The 26,496-nt window shown below is 39.5% G+C and overlaps 1 protein-coding gene and 1 long non-coding RNA gene across 2 annotated transcripts in view; one reads left to right on the top strand and one right to left on the bottom strand.

Moving 5' to 3' along the window:
* The window catches only part of Fife (regulating synaptic membrane exocytosis protein fife), a 362,382-nt gene that overhangs the window by 135,729 nt on the left and 200,157 nt on the right, over positions 1 to 26,496 (top strand). The window contains exon 3 of the mRNA XM_019046280.2: positions 12,716 to 12,768. The gene's annotated coding sequence lies outside the window, so the exon portion shown is untranslated. The remainder of the gene's footprint in view (positions 1 to 12,715; positions 12,769 to 26,496) is intronic.
* Positions 4,968 to 9,095, bottom strand: LOC109033601 (uncharacterized). Its single transcript, XR_002009055.2, has 3 exons — positions 8,937 to 9,095; positions 7,734 to 7,862; positions 4,968 to 5,093 (listed from the first exon to the last, which is right to left on the bottom strand). It is a non-coding gene; the product is annotated as an uncharacterized lncRNA (long non-coding RNA).

Raw genomic sequence — 26,496 nt, 5'->3', positions numbered from 1 at the left:
ATCAATACAATTAAAACTTGGTAAATTGCTTGAATCAAAATTTCTTAACTTAACGAGGGAAAGGTAAATCTTGAACCATGGCGCGCTCTGAAAGTAATTTAATTCAACGATCTAAAGTGAGGACATAAATTTAGTTCTCGATTATAGACTAAATTACCAAGAAGTCCTCTCCCCTCTCCTATAGTATCTTCTCGTGATCGGAAACCTCGCTGATTTTTTATTTTGCGAAGTGCCTTTCTCAGATAATCTATATATTTATTTTATCGAGATGCTTTTGAGAGTGGCGGTAAGAAAGAACAGAACAGGAAGGGAGAGATTATAGGAAGCGATAATTTGTAAAGATTTATAGTTTCGGAAAATTCTTTTATTCGTCCTCTTGTTAACGTATAGAAACCCCATGGTAAATTTTGAAATATTTTTATCCCTTTTGGTGGAAAATGAACAGATTTGTTCAATGATAATAGTTGCGGCCTGTATAGGAGGGAGAGACTTTATAACTTTTTTTAATGACTCTGGGGATTGAACCTCTAACTTACATAGCTTAAAATTTTTGTGTTTGTAGTTACTTTGAGTTAGGTGTTTTTCTGTCAGATCAACCAAAAGGACTTGTTTGATCGACTTAAATGTTTGGTTGAATCGACCAAACCGTGGGTTATCCCGAGACATCCGTGGATGAAAAAAAATGTCCTGCTTAACTAATCTACTCTTGGTTCTCGTGATGTTTCTCAGAGGGTGGCAAGTCTTTTTTCCTAAAACATTTTTTCCTACTTCAATTTTTCCTAGTACATTTTTCCTATACTCGTTTTTTGTCCCATCACAGTTAGTCCTACGAGTGAGATGTCCTACTGGCTTTTTTCCTAGGGGCATTTGTCCTAAATTCAATTTTAAAACTAGGGGATCAAGGAAGTAAAAAAACAACATAGGTACCTCACAAGTTAAAGTTGTGGCCGCATGCCCGTAAGTAGTGGAGCTTCATCCTCCTCCTTATATTGAGGGTATAGAAGGCTCAGCTTGTGATGTCTCCTGTTCACGCGCTTATATTCGGCTCGCTGAGAAAAATTTACTCTTTCTGAAATTCCCTCTTCTCTACTCATGTTTACGTTTCAATTATTATTGGATTATTAGGACAAACACCCTTAGGAAAAAAGCCAGTGGGACATCTTACTCGTAGGACTTACTGTAATGGGACAAAAAACGAGTAGGAAAAAAGTATTAGGAAAACCTGATGTAGGAAAAAAAAAATTAGGAAAAATGACCCAGCACCTTCTCAGAGGTTGCAACTTACAAGTCGAGTCAAACTTAAATTAAATTATTTTTAAAAATGGTGGTCCAAGTTGATTCTGCTTGAAGGAATCGGACGAAACATTAAAGTCCTTGACCCCCAAGAAAATGTACATGGAAGTGAAAGAAAACCTTTTACAGGGAATATTTTAATTGAAACAAGGGAATGACGAAATTTAAGAGCTCTAGATACAATGTTTAAAACAATTTTTTCAGGAAATTGGCGATTGAATATAGGTAGGTCTTAAATTATCGCATGGAACGTTCAGAGAATCTTGGTTTGGAGTTTATTAAGAAGGTTCGTTAGTGGCACGTAACGAATATGACATAAACGTGGAGTAGAAAATACTAATTCTAAGAGGGGAAGGGTACCGAATACGAGAGCGTCGCTAACACCCCTGAACACCTGATGCCGTGCATTCGCAACGGGAAAGGCTTGTCTTTCAAGAATGTCACGTCACAACGTAGTTTTGACAAAAATTAAAACTTTTTAAACTTCGAGGACGAGATGATGTGCTCTTTTGACGCGAGGAGTACAGAAAATTAATTTTTAAAGGTACTCACCGGCTCACTAGAGTGGCATGTTCTTCTGGATAAAACTTCAAAATAAATTTCTTATCCAAAAAACATATTTTTCACGCAGTTTATAGCGCTTGAAGAGGTCTAATTGTAAGTTTCTGTGTTGAGCAACGATTTTATTCTCTAGTTTCAAGGAAATTCTAAACATAGGAATCAGTTGCAAGGAAACGCTGAGAGGCACTTAAAAAAATTACCAATGCAATTCATGATTAAGAAATCAGCTCTTTGGATTGCCAAGTAATAAAGTAAGGGCCAGTAAAGGACAGTAAGGCCCTTGGCAAGTAAAGAGGTTAATAAAGTAGGACAGGGAGTCTGCGACGTCGCAAAGCGAAACGCGTGGCTGCGGACCCATACCGTCGAAATACTTTTCCCAGTGTAGACTGTGACTGTGGAAGTGTGGATCCTCAGGGCGCAAAGCGCACACAAGGGTCGGGCCGCGCAGCGGCCAGGCGCTCCTCCACGATTTCACAATATGGACCAACATACGGAAAAGAGACGTGGGTCTTTTCATAATCGTCATAGGAGCGGGTCCGCGTCCGACGAAGTCACGTCCACCTCCCGCGCGCGAGTCTCGGATGACGCGTGATGAAGAGCTAAATTCGTCGCTTTCATCCTCACAACCACGTAACCCCCGTCTCACGCGAGCCCTTGAAAGCAAGGAACCATACGGACAACAAGGCTCACCTCGAAACGAGGTTACTCCGCTATGTCGACGGAATAAACGCGGGCAGCGCTCATGAATAAAGGAGCCTTCCGGATTGGGCCCTTTTGCGGAGATCGAGAGGGTAAAAAAGACTGCATCAATCATCCTCGGGAGGGTGGGGGAGGGGGAGCTCGCCGAATCGGACCCGGGCCGGCCTCGGCCGGTGAGCCGGAAATTTGATTTTTTTTCCGCGCCTCGGTCCGGTGGAAAAGGGGGGGGAGTAAGGGCACGACTCCCCCCCGTTTCCACGGATTCGTATCCGTATACTTCCTGACTTCGACGCGTCGGATTGTCGACGTCGACGGCTCGTTTGCCTGCGCTCGCTAACATTGACCTTCTTCCGGGGCCGTAAGTTTCGGCGCGCCCCTTCCACGTCGTTGCCGAGATTGATCGGGATGGGTGGATTTGGAAGTACCCTTAACCTTTAGTGGAGCTTTTGCGTGCGTGAGGGATTTACGATTTGAGTACTGCCACTCTCGTTAAATTTCGCGAGAAACACGATGAAACTTACGTGAAATTTCGTGAGAATCGCGATGTGACTCACGTAAAATTTCGCGAAAAACACGATAATGCCACTGGTTTTCTCTGAAATAAAATCCAAAGCTCAGAAAAAGCACTGGAAAAAAAACAAGTTGGATCTAGAGTCTAGACTCTTAAAAACATCAACAAGAAAAAATACTCATGATTCAATCAGATTTAAGCTTAAATCAAGAACCAAGCCTCTTAATTTGAGCGGATATCCTTTTGATTTAAGCTTAAATCTGATTGAATCAAGAGTCCTTTTTCTTGTCAATGTTTTCAAGAGTCCTTTTTCTTGTCAATGTTTTCAAGAGTCTGGACTCTACATTCAATGTGTTTTTTTTTTTTCCAATGAGCTCTCAAGTTGAGGCCAAAATGGAGGCGATGTCATACACGATCCTGAGTCCGCCTCTGTATCAAACCAAACTCTCCATGAAAAAATAGGGAGCAAATACATTAGCAGAGTTGCCGTATTTTCAGTTTCAGAGTTGCCAAATAAAATTGCAACATTATTAATGTATTTGCTCCCTGTCTTTGCATAGAGAGTTTGTCTTGATATGGAGGTGGACTCTCAGGGTAGCATGGGATTTTCTCTCCATTACAGCTCCAACTCTGAGAGCTTTTTGTGAGCTTTATTTGGAGCTGATTTTAGAGAGAATCAATGACATTGTCGTGTTTCTCGCAAAATTTCCTCTCAGAAAATATCTATTTTTGAAGAAAGTAATGAATATTTTCCCCCGAAATTTTCAGACTTTTTTAGATCAGATTGCGAAGAAAACCCTGTGAAAATTCGTAATTGAAATATTCACAAATTTTCCTGGAAATTCGTGATGTGTCTAATGAAATCCGGCTACGCATGAAGTCTCATACATGCCGTATGAGGAACACAGAGAAAGTTGCCGTAGAAAGTTGCTTGGTTGCCATACTGAGGAACATGCCGTTCCTCAGTATGGCAGTATTGTTACTGAATCTTCTGAAAACGCGGCAACGGGTATGCTACCGCGCATACATATATCTCACTTATATTTTGAGAGAGGCCGGTCGTTGGAAGAAAGGGTTAAGCCAGTATCGATCTAGAAACAAGGTTTAATGCTAAACAAAGTATGTTTTCGTTCCTCTCCATAGCCTTGAAGCGGATGCTCCTGTGGGAAGAGATGAATTGTTGTTTATGGGAGTCTTCCTCCGACCCAAGAGGTCATATTAATTCTGTGCCGTAGCATGTCGATGGATTGCCGACGGATCTACCGGCTGTATTCGTTGTCCCTCGTTAAACAGCCCGCTTGTGTTAGGTCTCCTTTGGTTGCATTCAGTTAAACGAAAGGTTAGGGACATCCTATATGTATATAGCATCGTAAAAAGGACAATTTCAACTAATCTCGCGTAAAATTTAGAAGAGAAACTTCGACAACAAAACAATTTAAAAAAGTGGAAGGAAAAGTTCCGTGGGTTTGACCATAAGTCTGTAGATATAAACCCACCTAAAAACTTGCAGATTTTTCAAAGAAATGTCTCCTAGTTTTTTTGTTAATTTAATTTTTTTGGAGTGGTTCGTTCACTTCACGAGTACGAGTAGGTCCTCGTATTTAGGAGTAGTCAAAATTACCCTTTATATGATGCTTTGTGATTTGTGAAGTTAAGTTCCTTTAAAATTCTCTAAAAATGTTGAAGGCATTTTTTTAAAAAGTTTTCCAAAAAACGGGTATTTATTAGGAGAATTTGACAATATCCCAGCTCTTACGACATATTTTGCTTGACAGACATTTTGTGTGGATCCTGGATCCTAGAAATCAACCATCTCTTCGCTCGATTACATTGCCCGGGTGGTTTTTGTAGGATCTCTTAAATTGTTTCGTTTGCGGGAGTTATTAAATGATTTGGACTCAGATCATGCAAACATCTTTATTCATCCCTCTACCTGTGCAGCAGATCACAAAATATCATTTTAGTATCTAACTCCCTGCTTTCTCTTCGTTGTACCAATGATCCTGGCGATTCTGGGTTCATTTTCAACCTGTAAAAAACAGAGTTATAACTGTCATTTTCGGCACTGAGAACAAAAAGCACATTAGATGTATTAAAACACACGATAACTGAAGGGTAGCACTAATCAGAAAGGTAAATAACTTTTTTTGAACTTGTGATTTAAATTATTTTGCGTAAAACTCTTTTTATGGTTTATCTCGCGGAAAATGGCAGCCTACGCTTATTTTTCGTTGCAGCTCTCCAGTTCAATGCTTATTTACATAGTTTGGTTCTTTGTAATTGTTCAATTTTGAATGCGTTTGTTCAACAACGTGTGTGTGCGTTTGAATGCGAATTTTTTTCTCGCGATACCCCTCAGTTGTACTGAAATAGAATAAGTACAATATACTCGGTAAACATAAATTGGCAATGACCTTATGAGATAAAAACAGATCCTCAATGATCATCACAACAATGTTGTCTGATTGTAACATGGTCAGTTCTTGTCTCTTTACCAGGATTCGTCGTGTCAAAATGAGCGAGTATTCAGGTTTAGAACAAGAATAATTGATCATATAACATTCGGCAACCCTTCCTCGATAATCATTAGAGATATTACGTTCCTTTGAGAATCATTAATGATGCTATTACTTATACAGTTTACATGTAATAATTTACTCTTGGAGAAAACTTTATCGAATATAGATAAGATCATTTTATGATGGAGAAAACTGTCCTAGTGACTGACCACATGGAAATAAATGGCCTGAGTTTGCCATGAGATTAGCTGGACCCAAGCAGATTTTTGATGATATAAGTGACTTGGTGCCAAATACTACCATATTTTCTGCTTTATCGAAGATGAATTTTTTTCTTAGCGGCAGACTCAAGAATACTTATGCTTTATCAAAAATGAATTTTTTTCTTAGCGGCAAATTCAAGAATACTTCTGCTTGAATCAAGTCAATTTTTTATCAGTGCACACAAAGGAATTGTTGGGTGGCGTCATACTGCGGACGGTGGCGGAATGAAACGCCGTATATTAATTTTCATTGATTTATTTCCATTAACAGGTCACGGGAGTCATGCAAATCACCGACTAATTGAATCGTGGCCGATGAGCGTGATTCCATTAACAGTTGGACGTATTTATGCTAAAAAAAACTATGTGCAAAGGGTAAGCGTGTAACATAGTTCCTTTCAACATAAATATGTCCAGTTATATTCATTGGCTCGGGGGCCAACGATTCATCAACCCCCCTCGATATTTTTCCCCGAACGTCCATTATATCACGATGTGAAAATCAATGAATTAGTCTGCGATATCATTGTGATCCCGTAAGTCCGCCGTAAGTCACTAAAGCCTCCCGAGTGTGTTTATGATTCATGCGTGCGTGCCAAGTCACCTGTAATCGTTCTCTTTTTCAAGCTTGATTGAGTGAGAAATTTCTATCAAGACCGACACCGCATTTTGTCACATATTTCGAGGGGAAATTGTCAGAATCCTCACACGCAGTCATTTTACCGCACATCGGAAAAAAAGGATGCTGATTTAACATTCTGGATGTACTAAAGTGTGGAACAACTCACAAAACGTAGAATTAACCGCCGCAGCAGTTATTTTTAGATCTTGACATTGCTGAACTAACTGCTGTAGCGGTTAATGCAGTGCTTTGTGAGTTGTCTCACTTTTCTCTACATTCAAAATGTTGAATCAGCATCCTTTTTTTCCCGTTGTGGTCTGACTGATTCAGATCTTAAGCCCGAGTTGGGTTCAAGCCAGATAGGCAACTAAACTAACTTCATGGTGAAGCGTGGAGTATCATGGGAACCCGAAGGCGCTCGCGCGTTGGAAGTTCTTGACAAACAAGCCTAATTATATTGAAAAGTTTCCCGATTGTCGCTCAAAGCTTATTTTTTAAACAGAAAACTAAGTAACGTTGAAACTTGAAATTTTTTGAGTATATAGAGAAAAAGGCGTAGGTATTTTAGTTCTCTGTTCCAAAAAAAGGAGAAAAAAATGAAAGAAAATTAGGGAACGTGAATGCAGTTTGGCTGATTCTTTTTAATCTATCCATACTTGACAGATGAGAATTCGGGAAGGAGGGAAAGAAAATGCGAAGAAAAATAAGAGGAGGAAGAATAAAAGGCTGGAAAAAAGAGGAAAACCAAGAAGAAGATGAAGAAGACAAAAAAAAATATCTTCTAATGTCCATCCACACAGTGCGTGAGTTTAAAAAAAAATAATCAAAGACGTTAAAGGTATTTGAGTGTTCCTCAAGCGGGTCTCTGCGGGTAATTTTACCTGTATGTGAAATGCTGAAAAAGCAAGCAATATTTCTAGCCTCTATTCGGACTACATTTTGCAATCAGGAACTACAATTTTGGGTTAATTCTAGAAAAGGAAGTCTGCACTCTTACAGTTAGTTCCATTTTGCAGATAGAAGATTTTATGCACGAGCCGTTAATTTTAGTTCCTTATTTCAAAATATAGTTCATGTCTCCATGGAAATTCCTGTAGTGATATTTTAAGAGCGATCTCAAATTCCAACTTTACTCACAATTAGTTACCTGGATGTGGAAGCTAATTTCTAAAAATTAAGACATTTTTTCGATTTTGCTGAAATTAACATTTTACGAAGCAGCAGAAGGTGAAGAAAAAAGTTAGATGAAATACTCAAATACAAACCCTCTTTATTCCAAATGCACTCATTCAAGACCAAAAAGACGGTCGACTACAAAATAATCGTATTTCAGCGCGAGAGTCACTATCATGAAATAACATACTGAGAGGAGCGGAGGGAACATGATGGTTCATCTGAAACAAGAATACAAATAAAACTCGAGAATATAATCCGTCACAATCAATGGTGTTTTGTGCAAAAATGTATTTTCTTAGTGATTTGTTAATGTTTGTCTTTAAGGATCTCCTTAAATTGTCCAAAAAACAGTTTTGATGTCCGCTGTAAAATTATCTTACGAGTGAAACCGTAATATTCAATGGTATTAAACGCCAGGAAGTAGACGAAATATTTTAATGGAGAGGCTTCTAAAAACACGCATTTACTAAATTTTTACACGTTGAGAAAAAGCAACCGAAATTTTGTGTTAATATGGGAGATAGAACACTAAGTAACCCTAACTTGGGGTTAATATTTTTGTTTCGTTTTCCTTTGAGTTACATTGACCAAATCTTGGGGTTGAAAATTTGCAATCTCGTTAAAAATGAGGCGCATGCCTCCAGGATCCAATCTGGATCCAATGCGTCTGTATGCACCCGGGATGGTTCAATGCGCTAGTTAGTGAAACATTTTGGGAAAGATCGAGAGAAACAAGAGTATAATAGTCCAACAGGACACTCTCCTGACCCTCAAATGTCTCAGAGTAACCTATGGTCTCGGTCGATTTAACCAAAAATTTGGTCAATCGATTAAATCGTTCTGACCGAAAAAAGTAATTCAATCTAACCAAGAGTGACCATGAACACGGTCATTTTTAGGTGTGCATGTATAATAAAATATCCGAAGCGCACAATTTAGCGCACAACTAAGCGCATAACTTAGCGCACAACTTAGCGCACAACATGCCGCACAACTTAGCGCACAAATTTGCGCGTAAGGTCTAATTAATTGCGTCCGATTTCAGCCTTCATAATGTGTTTTCTCATGGAGATGATGACCGACTATCGTCATGCTGTTGCCTACAATTAAATAAAGGATGGATAAAGTTCTCGTTAAAATATCTCCATCTGCAAAATGGATGTCACTTTTCAGGGTTTGCAAGTGATCGATGCAAGCAACATAACCTAAAAACACATTGATTTTTTAATCAAAAGTTTACGTTTCATTTTTAATTTCTCTCAAGTTTGTAATGATAGATTCTTTTGACTCACCGGTAGAATTATGTCAAAATCACAAAACTCCTCGAGTCGTTTTTCTCGCAACGATGGTAAAGAGTGTGTTATCACGGGTATGATGGACGGAACTAGAATACTTCTGACAATGAGTCTTGTCTTTAATAATGCATTAACCGAAATGACCATTGATAAACAGCTGACAGCTCTTATCATTTTTATCGGTCTTTCTGAGGCAATCGCTCGCAATTGAAATATAAAATTGATTAATCTAAAATCAAGGCTTTCTCAAAGCATTAAATGGAGACCGCTCATTCATGCCCTGTAGCAATGGGAATAACTATCAAATGCTAGGATTGAATATTATTTACAAGGCAACAAAATTAATATTTTGTGTATTTATTGGCTGCTACGAGGCGTATTGAATAGTGTGTGCCTAAGTAACTTACCTAAGAACAGCGTGAGTGCCAAATTTTTTGCTCAGCGCATCGTTCAATCACCAACAAAAAGGTAATTACAAGGGTTAAGTCCAAAAAGTAGAGACAGTCTACTTTTTTGACTTAGAGCTGAGACTGAGACTACGAACTTTCATCAATAAGCTGAACAGTGGAAGGTCTCTACATGTTTCAAGATTGATATTTTCTTGAAAAATCATGAAAAACTTGAAAAAGGCAGGGAGCGTTAAGGAATGGAAAATGCTGGACTTGTCCCTATCACATTTTGAATTCCTCTCTTGCCGATACTTTTAAACGAACACGATCGCTTTTAGGTTTTTTTTTAAATTTAAGTTGAAGCAGAGCTCAAGTAGTACTCATGAAAAATACGATGATGCGTAGTATCCACGAAAAATCGGGGTGAAGTCGATCTATTTTCGAGCACAGACCCTTGGAAAATCGGGAAAAGCGAGGGAATTTTAAACATTTCAACACTCAAGGAGACTTTACTTTACTACCCTACTTCCTTAATATCAAGTTCCTCCAAATTTTACGTTAGCTTATGGCAGGAAAAAAGCCTTGAGAATGCACTTTTATACTGTAAAGAATACCATTCTGTCCTTGGTTTTTGAGGATGTGTCTGTTTTAGCTTTTGGAGCGTTCGCACGGTTGTCGTATCTGAGCTTTAAAATCAGAATTTCTCGCGATTTGACAAGCGCTCTGCGAGTAATTTTGCAACTTTGCCGGGAACTTTCTTTCTTCGTTCGGAAGTTTCGCGTCGCTTACTTTTAATTCCCGCGCTTCATCAAAGAAGCCGGTGCACTAGAGCTCTATCAAAGAAGGCGGGTGGGGGGGGGGGGTTTAGCTGCGGAGAAACGAGAGCAAAACGTGGTAAAAGAGCTCAAAGAGAGCTACAAGTGGGAGGATATCCCACTGTGTCGATCAAGAGGTTTTTGACGTGAAGAACGACGTCTTGTCCCTTTGTTCACAAAAAATCGACGAGGATCGAAACAATTAACCAATAGGCTACCGTAAATATGAATAAATGCATGTAAATACTGCCGCGCTAAGGAAGAACGCCGTATGAACATTCGAGAGTTGCCAAATTTCCTCGGATAAAACGTGTGTTTTTGACGAACTTTATGTACATTTTTTCTTGAAATTTGCGGATATTCTAGATTAAATTGCAAAAAAAAAAAAATAGTCTCAAAAATTAGATTAAAAATATTCACAATTTCCCTAATGAATTCGTATTTTATTGGATGAAATTTGGCAACGCCTGAAGGTTTATACGGCGTTCTTCCCTGGCATGGCAGAATAATGAACTTGATCGTTCGTGGAAGAAGGGGCATTACTGCTGCGGTGGGATATTTTCAGGAGTGCGATTCTTCTCAAGTTTGGCCGAAAAACCTGAATGACGAGAGCTCTCCAGAATTCCAGAGAACACGTTACCAGCGATTTAGGTCTTTTTTGCGTCAATGGAAAGCGCAAATTAGGCGAGTCAAACAATTTGAGCTTTTGAAAGGTTATAGGAATTGTGATAGAAAAATAGTGCACTTCCATTATCTTGTCTTTTCAAACACATTTTATCTTTATTCTTCTATACGTCGCACAGTGGATCGAGTCCATTAAGAGGTCGGACATGAACTTTTTGACTAAAATCGAGAATTTTGGTGTTTATTTCGTCACATTGTAAATTTCAAGGGGTGCACACATAAGAAAATTTCACGAGAAAACTAATGGGACCACTTTTGCAACCTCAAACTTTTGCATAAACGGAGTTATAAGCGTTTAAAGTTTTGTCCGACCTCTCCTTTTGACTCGAGCCACTGTGCGTCGTCGCTTTCCGCACGAGGGATTGTATCTTGATGAATTATATCTTACTGAAATTCTATTCTCCTATGGAAGAACCGTCCGTCGCATGGATTTGCATGAAATTATAAGGGATTTTTCTTTATCCTCGTGAGTGAAGACACTAACATTTTCAGACGAATCTATTCAATGGTTTGCCCTTGAAAAAATGTAATGTTCGTAGAAATACTGAAACATACAAAAATACATATTTTTAAAGTTAAATGAGTTGTAAATCATCGCTCCTCTGTCCGCTTTCCGTTTGTTCTTACCCCTTCCAGTACATCCGAATGTTATTTGCATAGAGAGTGCGTGTTTGTACACCATTCCTCAGATGTATTGATGCTATCTTCAAATGACCTATTTAACACTTCAGCAACATGATTCGATCGGCTGGCCTAAAATACGAATTTTCGCTCTTGCAATCAAAAGAGGAAAGCCATCCCATTTTGAACGGACATACTGGTTATCGTTGACACGGACTCCTAGTGCATTTTTATATTTATCTCTTTGTTACCTCTCATTTTTTTAAGAAAAAGGACTCTTGATTCAAGCAGATTCAAGCTTAAATCAAAAGAAAATCCGCTCAAATTAAGAGGTTTGGTTCTTGATTTAAGCTTAAATCTGATTGATTCAAGAGTATTTTTTCTTGTCGATGTTTTTAAGAGTCTGGACTCAAGATCAAATGTGCTTTTTTTTCCCAGTGTAAAATTAGGATAATAATCAGAATTTCAATCTGAGTAAGAATATTTGACTATTTGCCTACGACATATACACTACTCGACCTCTTTTACCCACCGATTTTAGCTCTGAGTAAACGGTCCATTCCAAACAGTGCTCGTAATTTGGCAGCAGCGGGGAGGGCGCGTTATAATAAGCAGGGTGCGACGTTGTGTAAAGAAGCAATAAAAAATCCCTTTGAGAGACTGCAATGAATACAGTAGGCGAGGCGGGCGCGCGGTCTCCACTCCCACTCAATAAACTCAAGCCGGGAGCTCGCCGCCCACGCAGTAGTAGACTTCGTGATGCCATGTCGGCTTCAGCGGAAATGGAATTGTGTACCACCTCAAAAATAGAGACAGACGTGATCGAATGTAGGGCACGTGTGAGGTTGAACTCCCGAAAAAGATGCCAGGATATATTAAGACGTACATGATTTCGTAAAGAGCGCTGTAAACAATTTTCGATTCCCTCTTCGATGGGAGAATTCGGTTTCGAGTTTGAGTGCGAAACATTCGCTGGTAGCGCTCTCTGCACAAGCCTGAGGGAACCACTGCGCCTTGAAAGCAATGTGTGAATTATTATTTTTACATCACTCAGGCATTTTTTATCGTAAGGGTTTGAATAGGGAAATGTAGGTTGGTTAAAAATCGGCACGGTTAACACAGGGGGGCACAGGGGGCCCTTCATAAAATAAGGAGCGCTGAAATGTCGGATGTTTCGAAAAACGAACCCTAGTTTTATTCTCCCTATTGCTTGAAACGAAGTATTTTTGGTTGTATCTTTAAACCATGTTATTTCTTCTTTTTTCAGGATTTCGCAGTCAGTTCATTGTGAACCCTTCAGTTCTCGCACGAAAGCAATTTGTGAGTATCAGAGTCTCGTTTTTTTGTTTTTCTCAATTTATTCTCAGGGAATTTGTTTAATTTTTACATGAGGTCTTGTCTCCACGGGACGTTTCATGGTATTTGTCCCAGGGGAAAATCTCACGTGCTAAGTTGGGAAAAATGTTGAGTTGGTCAAAACTAATCACTGCATGGAGCGGAGTCCTTGTGGTGTCCAACAAATGACTCACAAGGAAGACGAAGAAATTTTGTCGTTTTGTTTAACGGTGTAAGTAGCCCAAAATTTTCATCACTGCGATTCAAACTCGAGAAAAATTCCATGAAACGTCCCGTGATAACGCGGCGTAATATTTCAGTCATATATCATGGAGTCTCTCGGTATAATACTATGAAACTCATCGCAACTAACCAAAAGTTTTGTGCCCCACCTCTCATATCATTACAAAATTGGACGTATTTATGCTAAAAGGAACTATGTGCAATTGGAAAGATGGGGTGTGCTCGTGGAAACTGGCTAAGAAACAATGTAAAAGTGGATATAGTTCCTTTTGAGAAAATGCAAAAGCGGAATTTTCAATTGAATAAGACTGAGCGCTAACTGTGAGCCGTGGGCATGTGACAAGAGCTTGTGGACAGTTGAGTTAAAAACCGCCTGCCCGATCGTCGTTTCTCTCGTCGTTGCCACTGACGTCACTGGCGCTTTATATTGCCCATTCATTCTTATGGTCCGTCCACTAACGAGCACATCCCATCTCTCCACTTGCACATAGTTCCATTCAGCATAAATACGTCCAATTGAGGTTGCTTTTTCTTACCGTGTGGTTTTATGAGCCAGAATCCGATTTTTTACCGTTTTGCGTCTGGCACAGTGTCCAGATTGAGTTAGAGAGCACCGGGTAAGGACCCTAAATAAATAGCCCTCTTCGGGGTAATAACGATGATGAAGCAGGTTGCGGACGGATGATGCTTTCATCTCAAGAGGCCGCGGCGTTTCAGTTTACTTATTCACCTAGTCTCCATTCATTAGAGCGGAAGTTTACCGAACTCCTGCATGCAACAGTTTAAACTGGAACGATCCGGGGAACCCACCTCGTTTCCGCCTTTAATTTTTCGAGATCTGGGTCACGAGCGCGGCTCAAGCATCCCGCAATCCGCTTGAAAATAGGAATTTAAAAATCCGTTTGACCGAGCGTCGTTTGTTTACAAGCTCTTAAAAATGTGTCGTTGGCGCGTTCACTTTTAAAGCTCTCCAGCCCGGCAGTCCTTCCACAGTTGCCGTCGTACACTGAAAGAAAAAAAAAACCTCCGGCCGTGGAAGCCGTACTTACGGGCTGTATAGACATACCGTCCGTTCCGGGCTCAGAGGCCGAAAGTTTCGGGCGTAGCACCCGGAGCAATCGAAGCTACGGCTCCAGCATCCGGAAGTTTCGGCCTCTGAGACCCGGAACAGACGGTATGTCTATATAGCCCGTAACTTTTTTTTCCGTACATGCTCGTCGAGAATCCTTGGCACAATAGCGCTTTAACTCATGTAGTGACCACTGCTCAGACATCGTGAGCGACCCAATGTCGCGCAGCGGAGAGAAATCATGTTCGTGGTTACAATTCTGGCATTTTTTACCCTGGTAAAAATAGGCAGTAGGATCTGGTTTTCCAAAATACTATAAACCTACAGCTGTAAAATTCTCTAAAGCTTCTACAGCCGGCCATACAATTTCTTATAGACTTTTACAGCCGATGGCGATAATGCTACAGCTAGACGATAGGAACTTTAGCCCGGCTATCCCTGGTAAAAATTGGCAGTAGAATGTGTGTTCCAAAATACTATAGACCTAAAGCCGGCCGTAAGATTTCCAATAGCTTCTGTAGCCGGCTGTACAATTTCTTATAGCCTTTTATAGCCGATGGCGATTAAGCAACAGCCAGACGATAAAGTTCATGCTAAACGTTACTAAATACAGATACTAGAACTTAGTTTGTTTTTGGACTACCGCTCTCTTTTTGTGCCGTAGTATCTTGATTTATTTTGCGAGGAAAGCTCCGTACTTTTGAAGGATGCCTGTCATTCTTAATATGTTGGAGGGCTTTCAATTTCGTATGATACTGTGCAATACCTCTGGTATGAAATAGTTGCTTGAGGCGCCGTGGCACGCTGCGACGCGATGGGCGGCTGGCTAGCGCAGAACGCGCATTGGCGCCTTCAAACCTAACTGGGATACTTCACGCATTGCGCAATGCGTGAAGTATCCCCGTTAGGTTTGTAGGCGCCAGTGCGTCGCCGCTCCGCTTTGTGTTAGGCTCAAATATTTAATCTCGCGGAGTCAGCGTTTTTCGACTCATGACTTTAAAATGTTTGCACACTCTGTATGGATTATTCTCATTTTAATTGATGAAAAAAAATATGTTTTAAAGGAAAATATAATGTGTGTTTTGTAGATATTAAGGTAGCTCCGTATCAAACTTAATGATTTCCAAAGCACACGAATTTCTACACAATTTCTTATAGCCTTTTATAGCCAATGGTGATAAAGTGTTAAGCCCGGCGATAGGAACTATAGCCCGACTGTACACTTTTTTATAGCTTCGTATAGCCCGGCTATATGATTTGCTCCGCTTTCTACAGCCGGCTATATGATTTGCTCCGCTTTCTACAGCCAGCTATATGATTTTCAATAGCCTTCTTTAGTCGGCTTTAAGAACCCCTCTGGTATTTTGAAACGCAGCTCCTATCATCAATTTTTACCAGGGATATAATTTATTATTGATTTGTATGGCCCGGCAGATACTTTTCTTCACTTCCTAAAGTCAGGTATGTAATAATTTTCTATCGCCTTTTACAGCCGGCTATAAGAAAAGGTTATTTCGAAGTGGAACTTTGAAAAGTGTCGCGGGAATGTCTTCGGGAATTTTTCGAATTTGTTCGGAAATTCCCGCTCTTTCCGGAGAAATTCCTTCAGGAACCCTCCCGAGAGTTCTTCTGGCAACGCAGTGGCACGGACGGCGGTCGTCGGACGTTGCCGGGAGGAAATATCATTGCTGCGGCGAAGCTGCGGGATTAGTTGCCCGGGCAAATTATTAATAATTTAACCTCGGACGAGGTACTACTCTTGATCTCTCCCCGCCTCCGGACCGTCGTCGTTTTACCTCCTTGCCGACCCTTCAATTATCTCCTCCCCCTCCCCTCCCGCGCGGTCCCATACTTTCCAGCGCCACGACGCTTTTTGCGAGCCACCGAACGTCTTTTTCCGAGTCGCGTCTACCGTCGCCGGCTTCACGGCTTCCACACCCCCGGTCGAGAACCCTCCTCCAGGTTGCCGAAGTTGGTCTTCGGGTTTTAGTTTTTGCTCAAACTGAGGAAAGGGAGGATTTGAAAGTTGTGAGGTTTCGAAGGTTTGGCCTCTATCTGCGATCAAACTGAGCGGGCTGATTCTTGAAATTGGTAGACAAAGCGATAGACAAACAAGACAAAAAGGACAAAGAGGGAGCCCACTGGTAAAAGCGGGCCATTGCCGGCAGGTAATAGACTACCTGACGGCACAACACAAGAGACCCTATAGCTAGTCCATTATTTTCTTTCTTAGTCTATAAAAACTGCACCCATTTCAACCAATAGGATCGCTCCATACTCTTTATGTCTTCTTTGTCTATCGCGTTGTCCGTAAATGTCAACATTCAGCCCGTTGGGGCTTTAAAATGTTAGTGCAGTTTCGATCGACGTAGATTTTTCACAGGCAGTTAGCAGTCGTCGGCAATTTGCAAGGGTAGCTCGGATGATAATAATTCGTATCGATACAGTGAAAGTAAGAATTTCAGGAGCACACGAGCGAGCAACTCATTTGAGGAGAGTTGGGCGTGTGCAAAGATGAACTCCTGATAATCGCTAACAGGCGTGAAACCGGCAGTCGTGCTGAAGGCCTAGATACACACGGCGATTAATCGCCGAGATTGAAAGACAAAAGCCAATGGAGAGCCTTGATTTCGATATATCGACGTCAATGGATCGGGATCAAGACTCCCCATTGGCTTTCGTCTTTCAATCGCGGCGATCAATCGCTGTGTATCTAGGCCTTAACAACAGGCCCGATTTCTTTGCTCACACCCAACTCTCCTCAAATGAGTTACTCGCTCGTAGGGGAAAATCCATACAAAAAAAAATCCATAGCTGATACCTCAGAAGAAACTGCATTTTTTTTCTAAAAAAAAGACGAAAGCCAATGGAGAGCCTTGATTTTGATATATCGACGTCAATAGATCTAGATCAAGGCTCCCCATTGGCTTTCGTCTTTCAATCGCGGCGATTGATCGTCGTGTGTATCTAGGCCTTAACAACAGGCCCGATTTCTTTGCTCACACCCAACTCTTCTCAACTGAGTTACTCGCTCGTATGGGAAAATCCGCACAAAAAAAAATCCATGGCTGATACTTCAGAAAAAACCACATTTTTTGAAAAAAGAAAGTAAATATAAGTAACACCAACGTGTTTTTCAGCGCAAGCTATCGGGCCGGGAGAAACCAATATGTTTTCAAATCCTGGCATCATAAGCGGAATTCCACGCATCCCTTTGTACTCGCAGGCATCCGGCAACCGAGACCTTGAGTCCGGAGCGAGGAAAATTCGCTTCTTTCGATTCCCGCTTAAGGACTCGAGAGGTCAAATTATCCTCGCATCATTTCCTTTTCTCTCAAGAGCAGCAAATTTAAACGATGAGTAAAAAATGCAGGGTGAACAAAGTGGAACGGCGGTGCCATTTCGCTAGAATAATATGGATTTCAGCCATGGTTTCCCCGTTGGCTCAACGGAAGCCTGGCAACCGCGCGTTACTTCCATTCCGGACGTCTTAAGCTCCGTATCGAGGTAACTTATTATTCCTTTATCGGGTTGCTCCTACTTAGGCACGAGCAGCAGGTTGGCCATTTAACGGACTCCACGTTGTCAGATTCACACCGAAAAAAAATTCGGTCGTGTGAACCGAACGTTTGATGTTCCAAAAGGACATATTTCTGCCAAATGGAACTAGGTGCATTGAGACATGAGCCCTGAGACCCATAAGAATATATGCATAACAGGGCTCACGTCATAATGCACATAGTTCCGTTATTGGCAGAAATACGTCCATATCATCCCATCATCGGTTTGTCAAACTGAACTTTCGGTTCGTGTAGCCGTTCGGTATATCGGTTTGTCAAACTGTACTTTCGGTTCGGGTAGCCGAACGATCGGCATATATGACAGAACTTTGTTCATCAGTTCACTTTACGCACAAGTTTGGTTACACGAACCGAAAGTTCGATTTGATTAACCGAAAATTCAGTTTGACAAACCGAATTAGTTGGGATGATACGGAACACCAAACTTTGGTACAAACGACTGCTTTTTTTTCAGTGTATCTCAGTTCGTTGTTTCCTCAACGAAGGAACGTAACTCTGTTCTGAAATTGCAAATTCTGAAATTGACCCAAGCAATTCTTTTTTTTACGAGAATGTAATTGCATAATGTCAACCCCATAGGTAGATTTTTCTGTATAATTTTCTCTGTTTCCATTTACCGTGCATAGATACGTATTATTTCCCGAAGGCCTCGAGCACTTGTAAGTCGTTTGTTTGGTCTTGGCGACTTAAAATTTTCGGATACCCGTGTATCTAGCAAACCGAAAAATCGGAGATACCGGAAATTTCAGTCTTTAACGGATAAACTTGGACAACATCATGGCATTCGTAAAATGCTGATCATCGAATTTTCAAGTGGAATCATCAAGTTTTCCCATTCGTGTAGGAAGAATTTGAAAATTCCATGAAAATTGAAACCAATTTTGTCAGTATGCATAGAGATAGCCCACGCCTACTGAATCAATGATCAAACTGCCTTCATTTTCTGTACCAAAATGTTGAGGCATAGTCAAATTTATCTTCCTGCTGGGAAACGACTGACAATCTGGTAATTTTTCACTTCTGACTCTGCATGTTGTGGAATTGTTTTTCTGGAGACGGCCGATAAATAGGGAATTTTTTGCATTCTGGTCATGGAAATCATGGAACTATATACTTCCATGGATTTTTTATTTTTTTTAATGTGATTTATATCCAGTTACCTAGATCAAAAAGCTCGATGTTAAAAAGCTCGATGTTAAAAAGCTCGATGTTCTGCAGAAACCAAAGCTCAATTTTTTCAGTGGCAATTCTTGAAATTTGGCAACATCGTTTTTTCCTTTATTCAAATGCATGTAAAACAATCGATTCTATGGCCTCACCTAATATCGATTTTTATAATGGATGTAAATGAGGAGAAAACAGTGTTCCCAACTTGCAAAATCGCCACTCCGTCCTTGTCACCAATTTTTTTCTTCTCCATAATTACACCGAGAAAAAAATTTCCGTTAGGGACTGAACTTTGGTTCATACTGAACCAAAAAGTCTTTCGATACAGGTCACCGAAATTTCAAATCATAGAAGTCAAACAAGCAGTGAACTCCAACACAATGTGTTGATAAGGCGCGTCATTAACCCGCACATATCAACCCCTTTAGTTTTCATTTACAGAGATTTCAAAATAGGCAAACAGCACAACAAGAGAATTCACGATCCAACACTGCGAGGTCAAAGACGTACCTTGACGAGACCGTGTATTGTGAAAGTAGAAAGCTATTCGATCGAATTTAAGTTTTTTGATCTGCCTCAAGCAAAATCTTATCAGATTCTTGAAGAAAACTGCTACGGAATAATTTAAGCGAAGAAAGGAAACAAGCAGGAAGCTCCAACGCATTGGCGTCGGAGAGCGGCTCTGGGGGCAGTAGTTGTAGTCAAGAATGAGGGCCTAGACAAGTTTTGACACATTTTGTCATTGATGTACAATCCGACAACTGTCGATTCATGTTTTGTAACTTAGCAGATTTATGTAGCCGGTGTATAAGTGTGTATTGGGCTTTGATATGGCGAATACATGGCATTATCACTTGTTGTATACTTTTATTTTGAAAGCTCTTTGGAGGTCCGCTTCCTAAAAAATCTCTGGTTGATAAGTCGTTTAGCGAGGCTGCAAAAAATTTGCATTTTTATATCTGAAAGTGTAGGTATTGGTTTTTTTATAATTGTTTTTTTGGATTGCTGGAAAAGTAACGCATACTTCTATAATTTAGGACTGAGTCAGGGAAATATAAGGTTCGTTAAATAGTAAATATTCCTAGTACCGTGTGACACTATTGTTAACGAAAAGTTTTTGCAACTTGTCAAAGAGGTTGTTGAATGATCTTCGAATAACTTTTGATGAGCTAGAGGTAATGGTTCTATCTGCAGCTCGTGGACTTCTGTACGATATTGTCCAGAATCATCTAAATTTTCAAAAAGTGTCCGCTTGTTCGATACCCAATTTGCTCATTCATGCATACAAGGAGAAGCGCATGAAAGCTTTAGCAGACATTTTGGAGATGAATCAAGAATTAGATGAAGAATTTATGACTTAAATCACGGCACCTTAATCACGGGATGACCGTAATTACGGCAACTATTTATTGTCCATGAGATGCAGATGGTTCCATTTCCCTAGCTCATCAAAAGGTATTCGAAGATCAATTTCATCAGCCACCCGTACGAACCACGTTTCTAGTGACCCGTACTTGCTTCGCACGTATGAAACATACAATCAGAGAAAACAGAATTCATCTTACAATAATCAATAATCAGTAGGACATGAATCGTTGCGATGTATAATACGACATTATAATGCGGCATTACTATTGTAATTCATTTTAATGGATTAGGGGCATTATAAATCATTATTGCCACGTCGGAATGAAATGTTGTAGACTGAATTGAAAAGCATGTTGGCAAAATTTATTATAAAAATAGTATAACATATAGGTACATAACATAAAGGTAATACAAATTAAATGATTAGAGCGTGTATATTTCATTACATTATAGGTATATTACAATCATTTTTTGTCATTGTTGGAAATTTTGATAGTTTGAAATTTGATAGTTGATAGTTGATAGTTTGAGAGTTGAAAATTTGGTTATTTTATTTAGTTAAGGTGATTCGATAGACGCCATATTTTGTGTCAGAATGGCATGCGACATATCCCATCAATTGGTTCCATTTTTTCATTTACTCATCATTTTTCTCCAATTTTAAGTTTCGCAATTCTGTTTTTCAGGAGACTAAAGCACTCACTTATCAATTTGTATATTTATATTGAGTTAAGGGTAGAGACGTATTCCTCACCGGAATTGAGGAATGGAGGTGTTACAGTAAGTCCGGCATTAGGTTCCATTTCGACATCAGCGACGATCAACGCTACGATACTGGAAGCCAGTCTTCCGATATTAAATCCCTAGCGGGGAAGAAAAAAAATGCCTAGATTTCGCTAAAAATCCCTAAATCCCCAGATTTGCTCAAATATACTTAAAAAAATCCCTAGATTTTGCAAAAAGCGCCATTTTTAACGAAGAATCATGATGTCATTCGATGTAGCGATTTGCAATATTTAAATTTGATTGGCTCGTTTGAATTTTGGCGCTCTCTGAAAGCAGTGCTAATCCAGACCAATAAAATGAAAGAATATTAGTTGATTTCTTATTATTAACAGGTTGAATGCAGTTGAATGTCAAGTACATCGAAGGACGCAATCGTTTTAATTTCCGGCTTATTTGCGAGGAAAATAGTGTTGCCAAAAAGGCCTACAAAATATAGATGAGCCTACATTTTTTAAGTCAACTCAAAAACTAAATTTTTGAAATTCTATAAATACATTGAGGCTTTAAAAATAAAAAAGAAGAGCAAGACACTAGTGAGGAACTCTTGAACTATAGGTTAATGAGCTATAGATTGTGCATAGAAATTGCCAGTCTAAAGTTTCAAGAATGAGAAAATAATCAGCCCATGAGTGGGTCCAGAATGAGGGAGAAGGAAAAGTTGAAATAATTTTACTGGAAGGAGGGATAAATGAGGTACTCACCGAATTTATTCGTACAGAACATTCAAAAATCCCGTGAAAAAACAGCTCACAAATAAAAGCAAATTGCCATAGAAACTTCTTCACGAAATCACACACACAACGAAGAACGAGGCGCTACAGACGAGTCCGTCCAGGACAAGTTAAAAAATTCCCATGAGCCGAGTGCCGTAGGTTAAGGGCCCGTTCGCCAAAACTAATCGGAACTGTATGAATGAATTGCTCCTTTTAAAAATCAAAACAATATCGAATTGCGATATATTACACAGTTAAGATAGGGCTATGTCCTGTCGTAAGCGGCGACATACAGTCGATATCATTTCAATAATCGCCCCAATGGCCACGATAGTTGTTAGACGTTTACGGTTTCCCTGGTAACCTTTATTTGCTATCAGCTGATATCAAGTAATATGACTAGGAAGCTCCAACCCAGTGGTTAAAGCTTCCTTAACCGCGAAAACTTTAAAATTCAAATTTTCAAATTTTGAACGTAAAGTACATTTTTTCCATCACGAGATAAAAGCACAAACAAGTTTTGAATTGTTGACTGTATCACCATGATTCCAAAAATACAATACACAACATAGCATTGACTAACAATAAAACAGTATGCTATAAAATAAAATCATGACAAGGAACATAGCCGAAAATGGCGCCGATTCCCATCAACCAACGCGCGGTCTCTACAATGTAACATGCTGCATTGATACTCCCCAGCTGGGACCGTCCGGAATAGCAGCTCTAGTGCAAGCACCAGAGCCGCTAAAATTCTGTCGAACTCCTAGAAGATAAAGTCGATTTAAAGGTATTTTGGGGCTAAAATACCCAAATCACCGGTAGTAAAAATCCCGTTATATTATTGAAAAGAAATTGACTCGATATAAATGCAATTGCATTAAATACGTCTTGATTTTGTTATTTTAAACGTCTTTCCATGCAAAGAAGTTGAACCATGTCGTTGCTTTATTCATTCATGAATTGAAAGTAAGCAATCTACATCCCGAAAATCTACTGATTTGCCGTAAAAAAGTGTAGAAACTTGATATACCAGGTCGATGCACCCACTCGTTGAATTTACCAACCAATTTCGTGAGTGCAAATGTGTAAAAATCAATGTGCTATGGTCATTTTGGGTGCATTTATTTTCCCTGAAACAATAATAATTTCAATCCCGAAAAACCATCAATTTTCCGTATAAAATCGAAAGAATCGAAATACGTCGACTTTCTGACGTGAAAATTAGATTCTACTTGTGTAAATACTCATGTATCGATATGCTGAACAGAAACTATGTGTGGACACAGTCAGAAGCCCGCGGCAACATTAATTCAACAGAAAAACTGTAAAAATTAGATCGGATTTTAGCCGCTTTGCCCGCCTCTCCTCGTTACTTACGACAAACCGTTCTTATACTCATCTCAAAATTTTTCTCAGAACTTTGGGTTATTATCAGCTTCCATTTAAACTCCGGTTCGATGGCCGAATCGGCTGCCAAAAAAGCAAGCCACTGTTGAAGGGTTCTATGAGAAATTCGTGATATTATCGGCTCTCAGGAAATCACCCCATGGCTAAAATTGGTGGTATAAATATTTAAGTGCTTAAAATAATCGTATTCAAGAAACTAAGGAATTAAACTATGGAGTCGATTTCTTTTAATAATATAACGGGATTTACTACCGGTGATTTAGCTATTATAGCCCCAGAATACTTTTAAAGCGCCTTTACGTTCCAGAATCTCGACGGAATTTTTTTTTTTTTTTTTTTTTTTTTGCTTAAACGATTCAAGAGACATTGTAGTTAAAAATATAAAGATTTTTCGATTTGGACGTATAAAACATGTTTAACTCGTTCAGGTCAGGCACACCGTGTATTGTATGGAGTACTGCTGTTATTCGACCGTTGTCTTCAGGTCAAAATTCTTACAAAGAAGTCCCTTGCAAGAGGCGAATTTTTTGTAATTTCTCCCAGTTTTTTCAGCGTTAGGTATATAAATGAATTGCTTGTCAAATTCTGAGGTCAATTATATTTAATAGTAATTTATACATTTCTTTTTTTCCCCTTCATTTTATTTTTTGTATCGAGAAGTCGAGGTTTTGTTGATTTCTTCGGATTTCGATTCCTGTAACTTCTCTTCTATTCGGCCGATTTTTATGAATGAGGTCTCTTTATATTTGTGTTTTAACGGAGAGTAAGGAAAAAATTGCTAAATACACGCGAAACAATTTTTTTTGAAAATTGGATGAATCCTAGCGTGACGGTGAAATGGTTAATGAAGCGTGAGTAATTGGGGTACGGGTATCGGCCGCGTTGGGACCCAAGGCGGCCCAAGGCCCATTGTTCTTCGTGACGCCAACGCAGTGATCAGGAGCGTGGGGAAGAGAGGACTGAGTGGACTCCTGTATGAGCCACGTTTAGCAAATGGTCTAATGAGTCTCGAGGCTTATCACAGATTGCACTTACCACTATCCTGCTCGCCCCGGCTATCAGAGCAAGGGGTACCAACTTTTGAAAAGGATAACAGTGGTGTGTAGATCTGTCAAAGCAACGTTTTGAACAAAACGGAGTGAGTGGAATTCTCATTCAAGGAGTGCCGAACTGGTTAGCCATCCTCGAATCAGTTCGCTTGCTTCCGCTTATATATGCATATTTTAAATCAGCGCGTCGTACTCTTAGGCTTTTTTTTAAAAAAACCCAAGTAACGTAGACTCTTGGTATTCACTGCACATAAACTAGAGAGCCCCAGAATGAGAAACAACTTTAAATCATAATTATTGACGGATAAATAAACTTTTTACACGCTTTGGAAAATCTCAGAAGTTCGCGGTAGTCACTTTTCGGTAAGGAACTAAGGGACTCGGTTATTGTATCGAGCAGGGTTCGAAACGATCGCAAAGGCGGTATACTACGTATACGCGCCAAAATCGGGTTCCGTGATCGAAATCCTTAGGGCCGTTCCTGTCAAACTGGGTGTTAGCTGCTAGTTGATCAACTAGTAGTTGAGGCGAACTACCAGTTCAGCGGAGCCGGGTGTCTTGTGACGAAATTTCAACCTCTAGTTCGTCAACTAGCGGTCAACAGGCTGTTGACTGATGAGTGTCTGATTGCAGTACTACTCTTTTCCAAAACATGCAAGAAAAAAGCCATTTCCGGTCAATCGGCAGCCATTATTTTACAGAAATCACGTCACTCGTCGTGTGTTCGTGTTCGACTCTCGACTCCGAGGGTAGGGAACAACTTCCACAAAAGGGCGAAGGAATTTTTTTAGAAAATTGGGGAAATATAACTTTTTTCGGACCTTATGTGATTCCTGCTGAGATTAATATTGTTAGATTTTATTTTTATATGTATGCAGAGTTGCTAAAAGACATTTCATCGAACGAAATTTCGTGAAATTTCACAAGAAATTTCGTGAAATTTCACAAGAAATTTCGTGAAATTTCTTTTTTCCTCATGAAATTTCTTTCGACCGACAAAATGTCAAACATTTTCTCTCAGATTCAAGAAATGTAAAATACATGCCTACTTACCGATCTCAAAATCTAGCACTGCGAAGTTCAAAAATACAGGTACTCTACTTGTGTATCAAATATTTCCTATTTAAAAAAAGAAATACGTTAGCGAAGGAAACTGTTAATTCCTGAAAAATCCATTAAATTGTTTCAAGGATAGTTTAAGATCCCTCCCTCCCTTTTGTACCAAGAAATAAGGTGAAACTATTAGGGGGTACTAGAATTCTTTATAGTCAAGAAATTTGTTTTGTTCCAAGTATGAAAGCTATAACGTTTTACTCTATCCGTAAAATTTATTTTGATGTTCAACTAGTACGGCTGTGTGTTCAACCAAAATTTGAGAAAAAAAATTAAAATTACCTATATATGTTTTTGCTGTTTTACTCAACTTTCTGGACATTTCTAAAGTTCCCTTTCACAGTTTACCACGTGTGTATAAAGAGACTTAAGGAGATTCATAAGTTTCTAGGGTTTAATCCTGAATTCTGTGTGTTAAATGAAATTTCTTGAAATTTCCTCATGATATTTCTTTTTATTATCTTTCACGAAATTTCTTAACTCTGTATGTATGTGAATGTTGCAAGATTCTGGGGAGGGGGAACAGAATCCTTCCAAATGGCACCCTTCAACGATACCAGTGTTTTTCTCATGACATTTGATTTTTTTTGTTTTTGCTTTAAGCATCAAACAGAGTCATCAGTATTTTTAGAAACTTCATGAATTATTCCATTGGAACAGTTTGAGTTTTTAAGAAATATGTAGTTAAAAACAAATTGTGTATCTGAAAATGGTTGACGAATGAAGAGTTATAAGGTTATAGGTTTGGTATTTTTTCAGATTTCCAATTACTGAATTACAGCAAAGACAGGAACTATATTTTTGTTCTGGAATTATATGTTTGCTAAGTAAAAGTATTGATATCAATATTCTGTCAATTGGCGGCGAGAAAATCCAATTTTTCCAATTTTTCACAGGTTTGTGAAATTTCATGAAATATTTCACTGAAACTTCCAACCTTTCATATTTTTCATTTCACGCTTGCAACCCTGATCATGGGCTCAATTTGGACGAGTAGCAAGGCCACTGTTTCTTTCTTCAGGCGAAACCGCATGAAAAATTGAGGTTCGCTCAATAAGTCAAAATAATTCATTTGGCCCTTCGGAGGGCAGGTCTCCGTGGAATGTATACATACTCTTCCTCGTCATCTGAGGAGCTGACGAACTCATCATAGAGAGCCAACATTTTCAAACTTAATTAGAGAAACTCAAACCATAAAATTATTAACGAATATC

The sequence above is a fragment of the Bemisia tabaci genome, chromosome 4 (assembly GCF_918797505.1).
Source record: "Bemisia tabaci chromosome 4, PGI_BMITA_v3".
Classification (NCBI taxonomy): Eukaryota; Metazoa; Arthropoda; class Insecta; order Hemiptera; family Aleyrodidae; genus Bemisia; species Bemisia tabaci.
Note: the sequence above shows the minus strand (reverse complement) of the source record. Positions and strands in the feature narration are given on the sequence as shown.